At 46.2% G+C, this 13,117-nt stretch overlaps 1 protein-coding gene across 2 annotated transcripts in view; it reads left to right on the top strand.

The window, feature by feature from the left end:
* lama2 (laminin, alpha 2) overlaps window positions 1-13,117 on the top strand; it is a 588,604-nt gene that overhangs the window by 14,296 nt on the left and 561,191 nt on the right. The gene's annotated exons all lie outside the window — the stretch shown is intronic.

The raw sequence follows: 13,117 nt of genomic DNA, 5'->3' as shown, positions 1-13,117 counted from the left end.
TTGGCCAGAGTGTAGAGAGCCATGTGCGAGAAGCCTGGCATGGACACTTTTCCGCTGGTATCTACCACCCTTGAAACTCTATGGAGAGACCATTGCCTCAGCAGCATAGTGGACCAACAGCATGATCCCATGTCAGCCATGACCATTCACCCGGGAGAATGGATGTTTGGAGTGGCGAGTTGGCAACCCTTCACTAGCCGTGCTCCTTGTAGGCATCTGCCTCCCGCTCTCCCTTCATCCCTACCTCTGACTGGTGGTGTAGTGGTAACGCCATTGGGCTAGTAACCCAGTGGCCCAGACTTCTGGGAGACAAGAGTTCGAATCCCATTACGGCAGCTGGTGGAATTTGAATTCAATTAATAATCTGGAATAAAATCTAACCTTAGCCATGAAGCCATTGTTGATTTTTGTAAAAACACATCTGGTTCACTAGGGTCTTTTAGGGAAGGAAATCTGACATCCTTACCTGGTCTGGTCTACAGACCACAGCAATGTGGTTGACTGCCCTCTGAAATAATGTGGCAAGCCATTCAGTTCAAGGGTAATTAGGGATGGGCAACAAATGCTGCCCTTGTCTGTGATGCCCACATCACATGAAAGAATAAATTTTGAAATGGCCAACGCCAAATGGCACAGCATGAACGGCAGCTCCACACCTTGCTGGGATCTCAATGTTATGAGACCCATGATTCTGGGACAGACCTACTTCACCATAGAGTGAGGATCACAACTGACAACTGTTCTCACACAGTTTCCTCAGGATTATAAGGATGTCCCTTTAGTTGGCCAATTGTTCTTGAGCTCCACCCACCTGAAAATACCCTCCTCCCACTTCGACGTATCACAGTTTGACACCAAGGGCGTTGCCTTACAGCTGCAGAGATGGTATGTGTCTCCTTTGAAGCCCTCTCCACCTTCTTTTACCCTCCCCCTGTCACCCACCAAATTTCTCCCATCACCATTAACCCACCCAAAGTGACCTTTATTTTCCCCTCTGATAACCTTGAACTGCCCCCCATTACCCTGGGGGGCAGTTCTCTCTCTCACCTTTCATCTTGTCATGCCTTTCCTCCCCTCGGAGCCCACACCTGTTACCGCGCCCATGCCTACCCAGACCCTGATCACTCCCTTTGTCCGTGCCACCTTTCCTGTCCCCTCCAGGACTTACCCGATAACACCTACACCTGCCAGTCACACACCCTAAACCGTATCATATCATATCCCACTACCCACTCTGTCACTCTTCCCTCCTACCATCAGTACTCTGAGTTCTCCCCTCTGGACTCCACCGCTGACTTCATAGACCCTGCCCTCTAAAACACTCGCCCATCCCTTCCCCTGACACTCTACTCTCCCTTCTTGCCTTCAACCACCCATCCCACTTTCAACCATCTTTCCAGCATCCATTCCATCTTTGCACCCACTTTCAGCCTTTGCCCCTTCCACGCTGCCTTCCAGCCTCCGCTTCACCTTTCCACCCTACTTCCAGCTTATGCCCCTTCCACCCCCATTCCAGCCTCTGCTTCAACCTTCTACCCCATTTTCAGCCTTTTCCCCTTCCAGCCTTCTGGCTTTCTTCCAATCTTCTCGACTTCCATCCAGCCTTTCACCCCACCTTCCCCTGCTTACCATTTCCAGCCTTGGTGCAGCTTTGGCTCCTGGCCAAAGTGGTCTGCAAGAATGGAGAAGGCAAGTTGCGTGCCCGGTAAGCCCAGAAAGAAGCCTCCCTTGCCAGGCACACGCTGCTTATGTACAGTCATGACATAGAACATTTAGGTTCCTGTTGGCAGGGTGCTAAATTTGGAGGAGAAACAGATTCCAGTATGTTAGCCTTTTAATGACCATTCATGAGATGGAAATAGGGTTCCCAACATAGATCCACAGGACACTCAACCTGCTTTTAAGCTGCCATGAAAGTCAGGAGAACTAGATTCCAAACTAATTTCTCGCCATCGGGAAAGTGATATTTTGACTCACACCAAATCTTGCTGCCCAGCCACCAAGATACCTACTGCTGACGGGAGTGGAAACTTCCGTCCTGAGTGTCAGTCAGCAGGTTATTGCTGAGCAAGTGCTGCTTGATAGTACTGTTGACTTTCCATCACTTTGCTGTTAAGTGAGAGTAGACTGATTAGGCGGTAATTAGCCAGGTTGGATTTGTTTTTGTGGACAGGACATACCTGGGCAATTTTCCACATTATTGGGTAGATGTCAGTGTTGTAGCTGTACCGGAACACCTTGGTTTGAGGTGCGGCTAGTTCTGGAGCACAGGTCTTTAGTACTATTGTCGGAATATTGTCAGGGCTCATTGCCTTTTCAGTATCCAGTGCTTTCAACCATTTCTTAATATCACATGGAGTGAATTGAATTGGCTGAAGACTGGCATTTGTGATGCTGGGGACCTCAGGAGGAGGCTGAGATGGATCACTCACCTGGCACTTCTGGCTGAAGATGGTTGCAAATGTTTCAGCCTTGTCTTTTGCACTGATGTGCTGCGCTCCCCCATCATTGAGGATGAGGTTATTTGTGGAGCCTCCTCCTCCAGTTAGTTGTCTAATTGCCTACCACTATTTCGATTGGATATAGTGGGACTGCAAAGCTTAGATCTGATCTGTTGGTTGTGGGATTGCTTAGTCCCGTCTATCACATGCTGCTCATGCTGTTTGACATGCATGTACTCCTGCGTTGTAGCTTCACCAGGTTGACATCTCATTTTTAGGTATGCCTGGTGCTGCTCCTGACATGACCTCGTGCACTCTTCATTGAACCAGGGTTGATCCCCTGGCTTGATGGTAATGGTAGAGTGGGGGATATGCTGGACCAGGAGGTTACAGATTGTAGTTGTATACAGTTTTGCTGTTGGTGGTTGTGCACAGTGCCTCATGGATGCCCAGTTTGGAGTTGCTAGATTTGTTTGAAAATGGGTTGAAACCCATTTAGCACAGTGGTAGTGCCACACAACACAATGGATGGTATTCGCAATGTGAAGACAGGACTTCATATCCACTAGGACTGTGCAGTGGTCACTCTTAACAATTCTGTAATGGACAGATGCATCTGGGACAGGTAGGTTGGTGAGGATGAGGTCAAGTATGTTTTTCCTTCTTGTTGGTTCCCTCATTAATGGTGTGTGGTAATCAGCAGAAGGTTTGACTTGATGCCATGAGTCTTCATGGGGTCCAGATTCGATGTTGAAGACTCCAAGGGCAACTTCCTCCTGACTGTATATTTTTAAAATTTATTTGTTCATGGGATGTGGGTGTCGCTGGCTAGGTCATTCGTGGTATCTTCAATGTGAAGATGTAACTTAGTCTCCACAAGGACTGTACAGTGGTCACTCCTGCCAGTACTGTCATGGACAGATAGATTGGTGAAGATGAGGTCAAGTGTGTTTTTCCTTCTTGTTGGTTCCCTCACCAATAGTACATAGTAATCAGCAGAAGGTTTCCTTGCCCATGACCTGATGCCATGAGACTTCATGGGGTCCAGAGTCGATATTGAAGGCTCCAAGGGCAACTCCGTCCTGACTATATTTTTAAAAATTTATTTGTTCATGGGATGTGGGTGTCGCTGGATAGGTCAGCATTTATTGCCATCCCTAAATGCCCTCTGAACAAGGGCAATTAAGAATCAATCACTTTGCTGTGGGTCTGGAGTCTCATGTAGGCCAGACCAGGTGAGGACAGCAGATTTCCTTCCCTAAAGGACATTTGTGAACCAGATGGATTTTTACAACAATCAGCAATGGTTTCATGGTCATCATCAGGCTTTCAGTTCCAGATTATTTATTTTTATTGAATTCAAATTTCACCATCTGTTGTGATCGGATTTGAACTCAGGTCCCCAGAGCATTACCCTGGGTGTCTGGAATACCAGCCACTGTCTCCCTTGAGATACCACTGTGCCACCATTCTGCTGGGCCTGTCCTGTTGGTGGAACAGGATATACCTCAGGGATGGTGATGGTAGTGTCTGTCTGTAAAGGAGGAATCTGTGTGTATGACTACATTATAAAGTGAGACAGCTCTCCCATTTTTGGCACAAGCTCTCAGATGTTAGTAGGGAGGTCTCCAGGGTCAACAAGATTGAGTGTGCTGTTGTTGTTTCTATTGTGTATGTCAGTATTGGGTGGTCCATCTGATTTTATTCTTTTTCGGCAATGGGGCACTTTGTTTCAACTGAGTGGTTTGCCAAGCCATTTCAGAGTCAACCACATTGTTGTGGAGGTAAGGACAGCAGATTTCCTTCCCTAGATGGCATTAGTGAACCAGATGGTATTTTAATGACAATCAACAATTGTTAAGCTAGTTTTTAATTCAATTAATGAATCTCAAATTTGAATTCCACTAGCTACTGTGGTGGGATTTGAGCCTGTGTCCCCAGCATATTAGCTTTGGCCTCCTGGATTACTAGTTCAGTGACATTACCACTAAACCACCACCTCCCCTCATTGTACAGGCTGTGCACTCAAGAGGTAAGAACAACCCTGCCATTCCTCTATTAGTTAATTAATAACCTTGTTACTGTTAATAAACCTTATCAGTACCAATAAAGCTTTACCAATATAATACACCTTACTAGTGGTAACAAACCTTATGTAAAAATACAAGATAAGACCCACCAGCTACTCACTAGTTATTTGTTATGAATTAGTTAATAATTTTAATCAACTTAAAACTCCCAGTTGCTTAGACTCAGTCCCTAAACAGCAATACTCACCAGCTAATTAACTTATGACTTTCCTGTGGTGCCATGATTTGATTTTCCTTTCAGACCTGGTGTTCTGCAGAAACTGCAGTGGCCACAGCCTCTGCTCTCTCCCAGGCAACTGTAGGCTCTGAGACTTTGTCCGAATTTATATCCTTCCTTCTAGTGTGTTCTCTTCCAGGTCTGCTGCCCCTCTGTAGCCTCTTCACTCTCCCAGCTTAATAATTTACAAAGCTAAAGTGATAGAAAAATGTACTTTCCTAGCTTCAAGACAGAGGAAGGAAACTCACTAACTACTGGAGGTAGGGAAAAAGTAGAAAAGGAGTACCTCTTTCCCACTCTGCATTGAATTCCCACGTGAATCAAATTCCCAGCTGCACAATCTGTCTATGTCTCACTCTCTGTAGTCTCCTTTCCTTATATCCCCTTACTCTGTACGGTTTGAAAAACCTGTCTGCTTATGAATCATTAGCTAGCTTAGCTTCCTGTGACAGTAATAAACTCCTATTGAACCAACTACTTCAACTGATTGATAGATAACTGCCACTACCAGGCAGCTCCCTGTTTAGCAAGGCTATTTAACTCACTTGGTGGTTGATAGTTCTATGTCAGAGCCTGACTCCTAATCTAAATTTAAACTTGAGAACAAACTTACCAGAACTTGCCACATGAATCAAATTCCCAATTACATACTCTGTCTATGCCTCACTCTGATGTAGTCTCCTCTCTGTGTATCCCCTTACTCTGAATGGAAATGATTTATTTCTTTATTAATACCCTTGACATTTTTACAGCTTACCTGAGGACATTTTTATAGAGTGTGGCCCATCCACATATGTATGCACATACATACCATATGATCTCGTATGTATGCACATACACAACATAGGGAATAATACTTATGTGTGTATACAGATGCAATGATTTATATTTGTGTATATTAAATAGTTAACTTCTAGAAATTTGGTCAGTAAGCAAATACCTTAAGCCCCTGTGAAATTTGAGAAGTGTGAGACTGCATGTGCATCTCTGAATAGGAATTCAAGAACAGCATTTGAATTTTTGGAGACAGTGAGTGATTTCTGGAATCTGTGCAAATACACATGCCTGTTGTGCATATGGTATTAGTGGAACTGGAATTAAGTTATGCTAAAGTTTCACAAAGAGACTACTACTTCTGAGTCAATCAGTGGAAGACCTGTACAACTTAACAGGCAGGTTAATGAACTGACTTTTAAGTACTAGGGTGATAAAAGCAAATTTAGAGTTAGTGAAACTGAATTGAAGTAACACTGGGCAGAATCATCACAAATTTGCACTTAGTGTGGTAGTGGGCGGGAAAAATGGTGTTTTTCCACATTGGCGATTTCTCACACCGCATCATCCCTATCCTGTTGCTTTAATTATTCCTTCCTGGGAAACACGTCATTTCCATTACTGGCAGGCTCTCATTCACCTGTCATGCCAACACCTCGCCGCTTCATCTTGCCAGGTGCCATATTTAAAGTGCAGGCGTGTGCACACCTCTCTGTTCTTCCAGCCCATGACTGCTGCATGAAAGGTAAAAAGATTGCAGCCCCACCCCGGTTTAATGACGAATCCCTCAAGCACCTTTTGGACACATTGGAGGCTCCCCGTGATGTCCTTTACCCAAGCTCTGGCTGCAGGATGAGCAGGAACATCATTAACCTGGCTTGAGAGGTGGTGACTGTGGTAGTCAGTGCCAACGCCCTGCAAAAGGGGACAGCCACCCAGTGCCGCAAGAGGATGAATGATCTCCTCTGTTCCACCAGGCTAAGTCTTCTCTTCTCATCACTCTCAACTCTCACACTCAAAAACCCATCACACAGCCACAGGGCCCTCACTCACTGCAGTTCAAGGGACATCACCATTCACTCTCTCACACACACAGTCATTGTCTTCAGCCCCTCCATGAGACCACTCACCACACACACATGCCAGGCATATTTATCATCTGGATTGGCAGGCATCCTGCTTACTCTCTCTCCATCTCTATTCAGGACAAGTTGGCACACAACAGCAGGGAGATGTTGGAGGAGGAATGTCTGAAATCAAGATCCTAACGGACTTTGAAAACAGAGGCATTCAGCTGGCCGGTGAGGATCTGCACCATTCCTGTGCTGATGGTGAGGTCGGCGCTGCTCTACAAAGTGAGGATCCAGCAGTACAACTTCCATCAGAAAACCATGTTGTGAGTAATGTGTCCTGTTTCACAGGCCACTGCCATGCACTAATTAACTCCACTTGCTTTTGCAGGCCCACGGCCTCCAATCAAGCCCTGAAGAAACCTTTGCAGAGGAGTCTGAAGGCACCCTCCTTGAAGTCCCATCATAGCGCTCTCCCATACCTTCAGCATCTGTGACCAATGACACTGTGCCCCTGAAGGGTTCAGGTGCTGGAGGTGGACAAAGGATCAGGTGCTTTTAAAGATTCATGGCTGCGTCTCTATGATATGACCCTGATCACAGATTGCAAGCGAGCTGCCCTTGGCCAGACAAGAGTCAAACATTTTCAGAAGCCGTGTGAAGATTTATGGAGTGTCCTCACTGCATGTTGTCATCATCCTCCTGCAATTGAGTGGCTATTAGGGTCTCCGCTGCATTTCAATGACAGGAGCATTCTCACAGACGGTATGTGCACTGCCATAAGCCAGACTGGAATGAAACACTCACAGATGCAATTTGAGGATCTTATGGTGTCTCCTCACTGCAAGTTGTCATTATCCTCCACAAATCTAGCAGCTATGAGGGCCTCCCGAGCGTGCTTGCCTCATCTGACCAGTTCAAGGGCATCATCACTGTCATCGTTGCCTTCGAGGACCTTCTCACCTCATCCCTGCTGGCGTCCTCCTCATTGGAGGAGACCTCCAGCTCCTCCATCACCATCTCAGCCAGCTCCTCTCCTCGTTGGGGTGCCAGGTTGTGAAGGACGCAGCAGGTGACAACGATGAGTGACACCCTCTGTGGACTGTATTGCATGGCTCCACCAGACCGGTCCAGGCACTTTCAGCATCCCGGTGGTTTGCTCAACCAAATTGTGAGTTGCAGAATGAGCCTCATTATATCTTTTCTCTGCTGCAGTCCGATGCTGCCACGTGGGTGTTATCTTCATGTCCTCTGCAAGTAGCCCTTGTCCCCGAGGAGCCATCGCTGCAGCCTCTGTGGACCCTGGAAGATATCAGGGATCTGTGACCATCTGAAAATGTAGGAGTCATGGACACTCCCTGGAAACCGTGCACAGAGCTGCAGGATGCCTTTGTGATGGTCGCACACCAGCTGCACATTCAGCGAATAGAATGCCTTGCGGATGACATAGTTGACCGCATGTTGTGATGGAGATCTGAGTGCCACATGAGCGCAGTTGATGTCACCCTGCACCTATGGGAAATGCGAGATCTGGGCAAATCCAATTAGTCTGGCATCATGGCTGTCTTGGCCCTGTGTGCCCCCCCGAAAATGGCATCCATAACCTCCTGGATGCACTTGTGCGTGGAGGCTTGTGATATCCCACAGAGGTCACCTGTGGAGCCCTGAAAGGATCCACTGGCATAACAATTGAGTGTTGCGGTCACTTTCATGGCAATGAGCAGTGGATGCCTTTCATGTCCCCATGGCACCAAATCCTGCAGTATCTTCAAGACATGACCGACCAGTTCCTTAGACATGTGCAGTGTTTGGCAACACTGGTTCTTGGCCATCTACAGGAATGAAAGGCAGCAACTATAGACCCTGGGTGTATTTAGGTGCTGACCAGCGATGGCTCGCTCTGGCTCTTCGGTGGCGTGTGCAGGAACCCCAGCCACCCCTTCTTCCTGAAGGAGCTGCCCCTCGTTCTCTGCAGCCAGGCCCCTCTGTCGCTTTCTTCTCCATTGTCTTTGTTCTCGGTACGACCTGAGGCATACAGCTAGGTCACCAGCCTGCATGCTCCTGATGTATTCCTCCTGCAGGATGAAAAAGAGAGATGCATGGGTTAGCATGGGTATTCTAAGAACCTCTCTTGGTTAAGTCTGAAGGCCCCTTAATGCATCCTGGAGAGTGTTGGCCACCACTTGGATGGCCAGAGTTTAGTGTCCACCTTCCTCCATCCCACTCCTTCTGACCAATTGGCGGCAGCTTTGTCCATTGGGCTGTATGCTGTGCTTTCAGCTCAGGCACAGGCATTCTCCTAACCTGCGCTGCAAGGCTGCTCTGTTAGTTTGAACCATGAGGGGAGACTGGTCCAAACCAGGATGATGACATTGCAAGGAGCTGTGAGCGCCTTCAACAGTGACTGCTCCACCGCTGGCCTTATAACGATATGCAGATGAATTTCATTGAGGTTCCCGACGTCTAGCGGTGGGAAGTGTGGCCCATAATTGACGAGCTGAGAGGATGATTGCAAACTAGTTTCACGATGTTGAGAAACCAATTTCTGGCCTTCTCTCCATATTGTCTACTCACGCCGCCGAACATACCTGACACCAGTGGGCACAAAAAATTCCGCTCATTAAGTTTCACATGACAACTAAAGATGAGGGAGGTCATTAGGCCCATCTTAATTTATCCTTTCAGAGAGATCTAACCCATCCCATTAGTAATATCTTGTTATTTCATACCCATGCGTACTAGTTGTACTAATTTAAAAGACATGTACTTCATTTAAAAACGTCATTCTGAGTTAACTTTCTCTAATTTTTTAAGTCTCATGTACCTCTACAAAGCCACCTCTTTGTATTTGTAGGCTGGAAAGCCCATGCTTTAGTAAAGTTTCCTCATTGTGCAATGGTAGTGGTGATAGAGCAGGCTGAGTTTAATGTCACCAAGGTAAGTTGTGAAATTGAATTCAACAAGTCCATTTTAGATAAGTTATGGATGGATATTGATGTCAGAATGACACTATGGTTTGAAGTGAGGTTGGTGATTTGAGTTCAGAGTATACTGAAGTTAGGAGATATGAAATGACTGTGAGAGAGTTTTGCACTGGGTGTAGTGGAACTTGCAGTAACTTTAGATATGTTCATAGGACCTCCTGGGAGCTTTTCAAACTTATTTTGCAATTTTTTAATATTAAGGGAAAATGCATGCTTTTGCTTCTTATCTGCTAGAATTAAAATCTGGCCTTATGCAAGAGCTCTGCGCATGCATAGAAACACATATGCAGAATTTCTTTGTCAATGTTTTCAACGCAAGATCGAGAAGAGTACAGCCATCAGTTTTATTTATGCCTGTTGACTGTGCATTTTCCCACATAATGGGGGGTTTTGTGCACCCTCCTGTAGGGGTGACAAAAGTTTCCCCATATAATAAATCTTTTCAATTGACTTTTAAGTTACAGGTGAGGAACAAAGAAAACTGCCCATTTAAGGTAATAAAATCAGAAATTGCTGGAAATGCTCAGCAAGCCTGTCAGCATCTGTGGAGGGAGAAACAGCAGAGTGATTTAGTTATTGTGGCATAGGCCCCGCTGAGTGGTCCACCTTGCTTCAGCGGTCTGTGGGACCCAGAGCAATTCATTGTCTGCTGACGAGGCAGACACCCTCTTAAAAATGACTGCCCACCCCCAAGAACTTCTGGCTAATCAGAGAACCTGCAGCTCAGCAGCCTGAGTAGCCCCACTGGGAGTGGTTTCACTACTGCGGCTGTATACGGAAGAAGAAGACACAATGGATGGATGGTGCCCTCACAATGAGGCAGATGGGGTGTGGGGGCAGCTGGGCCAGTCACAGCGACGCAGGGGGCAGGGTCGTTTGTTCAGGGCAATTAGCCCAGCTGCTGCAGAATTGGCCGTTGCTGCTGGGCAGCCTGCTCCATGGGCCAAAGAGTGCTCGAGTAGTAGGAAGCTCCCCCCACCCCCCCACCAAGCCCACCAAGCCTGCTGGGAGGCTGCCTGGTTTTGTCTGATGGTCTGCCCATGTGGTACAGGAGTCTGCTGCCACTGGTAAAATGGCCAGTGGTTGTGGGAAGATGCTCTTAATTGGCCAATCAAGGGTTCAGTTGGCCTCTGATTGGGAGGACCGTCTGCCACCTTTTCATGTGGCTGGCAAGATGGCATGGTGGAGGGCTCACAACCACCCCTTATCGCCTTCTCCTATCATTTTATAGGACCCCACCACCACCCAGTCAATTCCCTAGGGCTAGTGAAATCCATTGATGTCAATTTACCTTTCATGTCAATGCCCTTTCATTGAAACTCATTTCAGGGTTGTGTTTGTGAAGTATTTCAGGTTTTCCCCTTAAATGACAGGGCCAATCAGCAAGTCATGTGGTGAGGATTATCTCAAAGAAGTTTGGCGAAATGTAATTGTAATATTGATATTTAGCAGGCTTTTTGTACAGCAATAAAAGCAGATTAAAATTGTTTTATATGTTAGAGTACAAGAGAGGCATAGAGTACAAGAGCAGGGAAGTTATGCTGAATTTATAAGTCACTCGTTGGGCCTCAGCTAGAATATTGTGTACAGTTCTGGGCACCATATTATGGGCAGAATTTTGTCCTCGTCAGGCGGGCATGGTGGGCAGGCCGGGGAGAGGTCACAAAGCTGACCGTGACTGGGCCCCGACATCGATTTCACACTGGCTGCTCAATTAACAGCCAGCCAGCATGAGACGCGTGCTGGGAGCCTCAGTGCTGCCGGGGTGGGGGTGGGAGGAGCGCAAGTGCTGAAGTGTGCGCATCAGCGGGGGTGCGCCCAGTGAAATCTTCGTGAGGCACAGAGCTGCCTCAGGGAGCTGAAGATTTTGAACAATAAAAATAGATATTTCAAAATTAAGGAAAACATGTCCCCATATCTGATTTTGTCACATGTTAAAAATGAGTTTTAAAAGTTTTTTTTATATATCACTGGTTGAAAGCTTTTCCTGGGTGGTTGGATGGGCAATGAAAAATTCAATTTAATTAACTGATTAAGGGCCTTAACAGGCCACTTAATTGTTGGCAGGTGTGCTGCTGCCTGTCGTGCGTGCCTGCCGAGCGAAATATGGCGAGAGTGCGTGATGACGTCAGGATTCTCGCCTGCTACTTTACTCTCGTTCGGGTCGGGTGCGTGCCCACCCGACAAGGGAAAATTTCTGCCCTATAGGAAGGATCTGAACACATTGAGAGAGTGCAGAAGAGGCTTACAAGAATGGTTCCAGGGATGAGAAACTTCAACTATGAGGATAGATTGGAGAGATTGGGACTGTTCTCCTTGGAGAGAATAAGGCTAAGAGGAGATTTGATAGAGATGTTCAAAATCATGAGGGAGCTGGACAGAGTAGATAGGGAGAAGCTGTTCCCACTCATAAAAGGATCAAGAACAAGAGGGCACAAATTTAAAGTGATTTGCAAAAGAAGCAAGTGTGACATGAGAAAACACCTTTTCAGACAACAAGTGGTTCGGGTCTGGAATGCACTGCCTGGAAGTGTGGTGGAGGCCGGTTCAATCGAGGCATTCAAGAGGAAATTAGATGATTATTTGAATAGAAACAATGTACAAGGGTATGAGGAAAAGGTAGGGCAATGGCACTAGGTCATAATGCTCATTTGTAGAGCCGGTTCGGGCAAGATGGGCCGAATGGCTGCCTTCTGTGCCGTTAAAATTCTGTGATTCTGTGATAAGTTATACAAATAAATTCTTTCTCCTTGCGGTAATTGGAGACAGCTTACTTAGATGATTTACTTTTTCACCATTCTACAGGGCAAGTTGTTATTTGGAATTAACTTTATTTTGACAAAAATACCTGTCATTAGGAAATCAGCTTTCTGTTGTCATTAATTTTGATCAGTACTGATATGGTTGCATGTAGGTGCTCAATATAAGCTTAAAGGGTTTCTCCGAAACCCAGTGAATATTTCTGTTATTCGCACCCAAAGGCCCTAAGAACTAAGAATTTTCTAACTAGATCTCTGACTAGGTAAGGGAAAACTTGCCTTTAGCAGCTACGTCATTTTGTTCCTGGGCCACTTAGACTCTCTGATTTGAGGGAGTTCTGATGCAGTTCACTGTGCCAGTTTCATGATGGCCACTGGAAGTGAGCAGCCTTAATCTTTGTGGGATGAAAACTGAGTGGCGGGCTAGGAACATTCCCTGTTACCCCATGCTGAAAACTTGGACTTGCTTCTATTGTGTGTGCAAGCTCCCCTTATTCAGAAAAGAATTCTGGGACAAAGACTGGATATTACAGGATGCTCTCTGTCCTCTTAAACTTTTCCAATACTTGGGAGATCAGAATTCCCCAGGCACTGCAGAGAGCAAAATTGGGAACATCACAAGCATAATAAACTTATTTTGTGAAGCATTATCAATAAATGGTGCATTATCTGGGAATGCAGATCAATACAGCAACAAAACATGTCTACATGTCCTGTTGGTGCAGCCTTCATCAGAATTGCCGAGACCATGTGGTGAAAACGCCATATGTTTATTCTAGAAA

The sequence above is a fragment of the Carcharodon carcharias genome, chromosome 5, assembly GCF_017639515.1.
Source record: "Carcharodon carcharias isolate sCarCar2 chromosome 5, sCarCar2.pri, whole genome shotgun sequence".
Lineage (NCBI taxonomy): Eukaryota > Metazoa > Chordata > Chondrichthyes > Lamniformes > Lamnidae > Carcharodon > Carcharodon carcharias.
The sequence above is the reverse complement of the archived record's forward strand: the minus strand, read 5'-3'. Positions and strand labels throughout refer to the sequence as shown.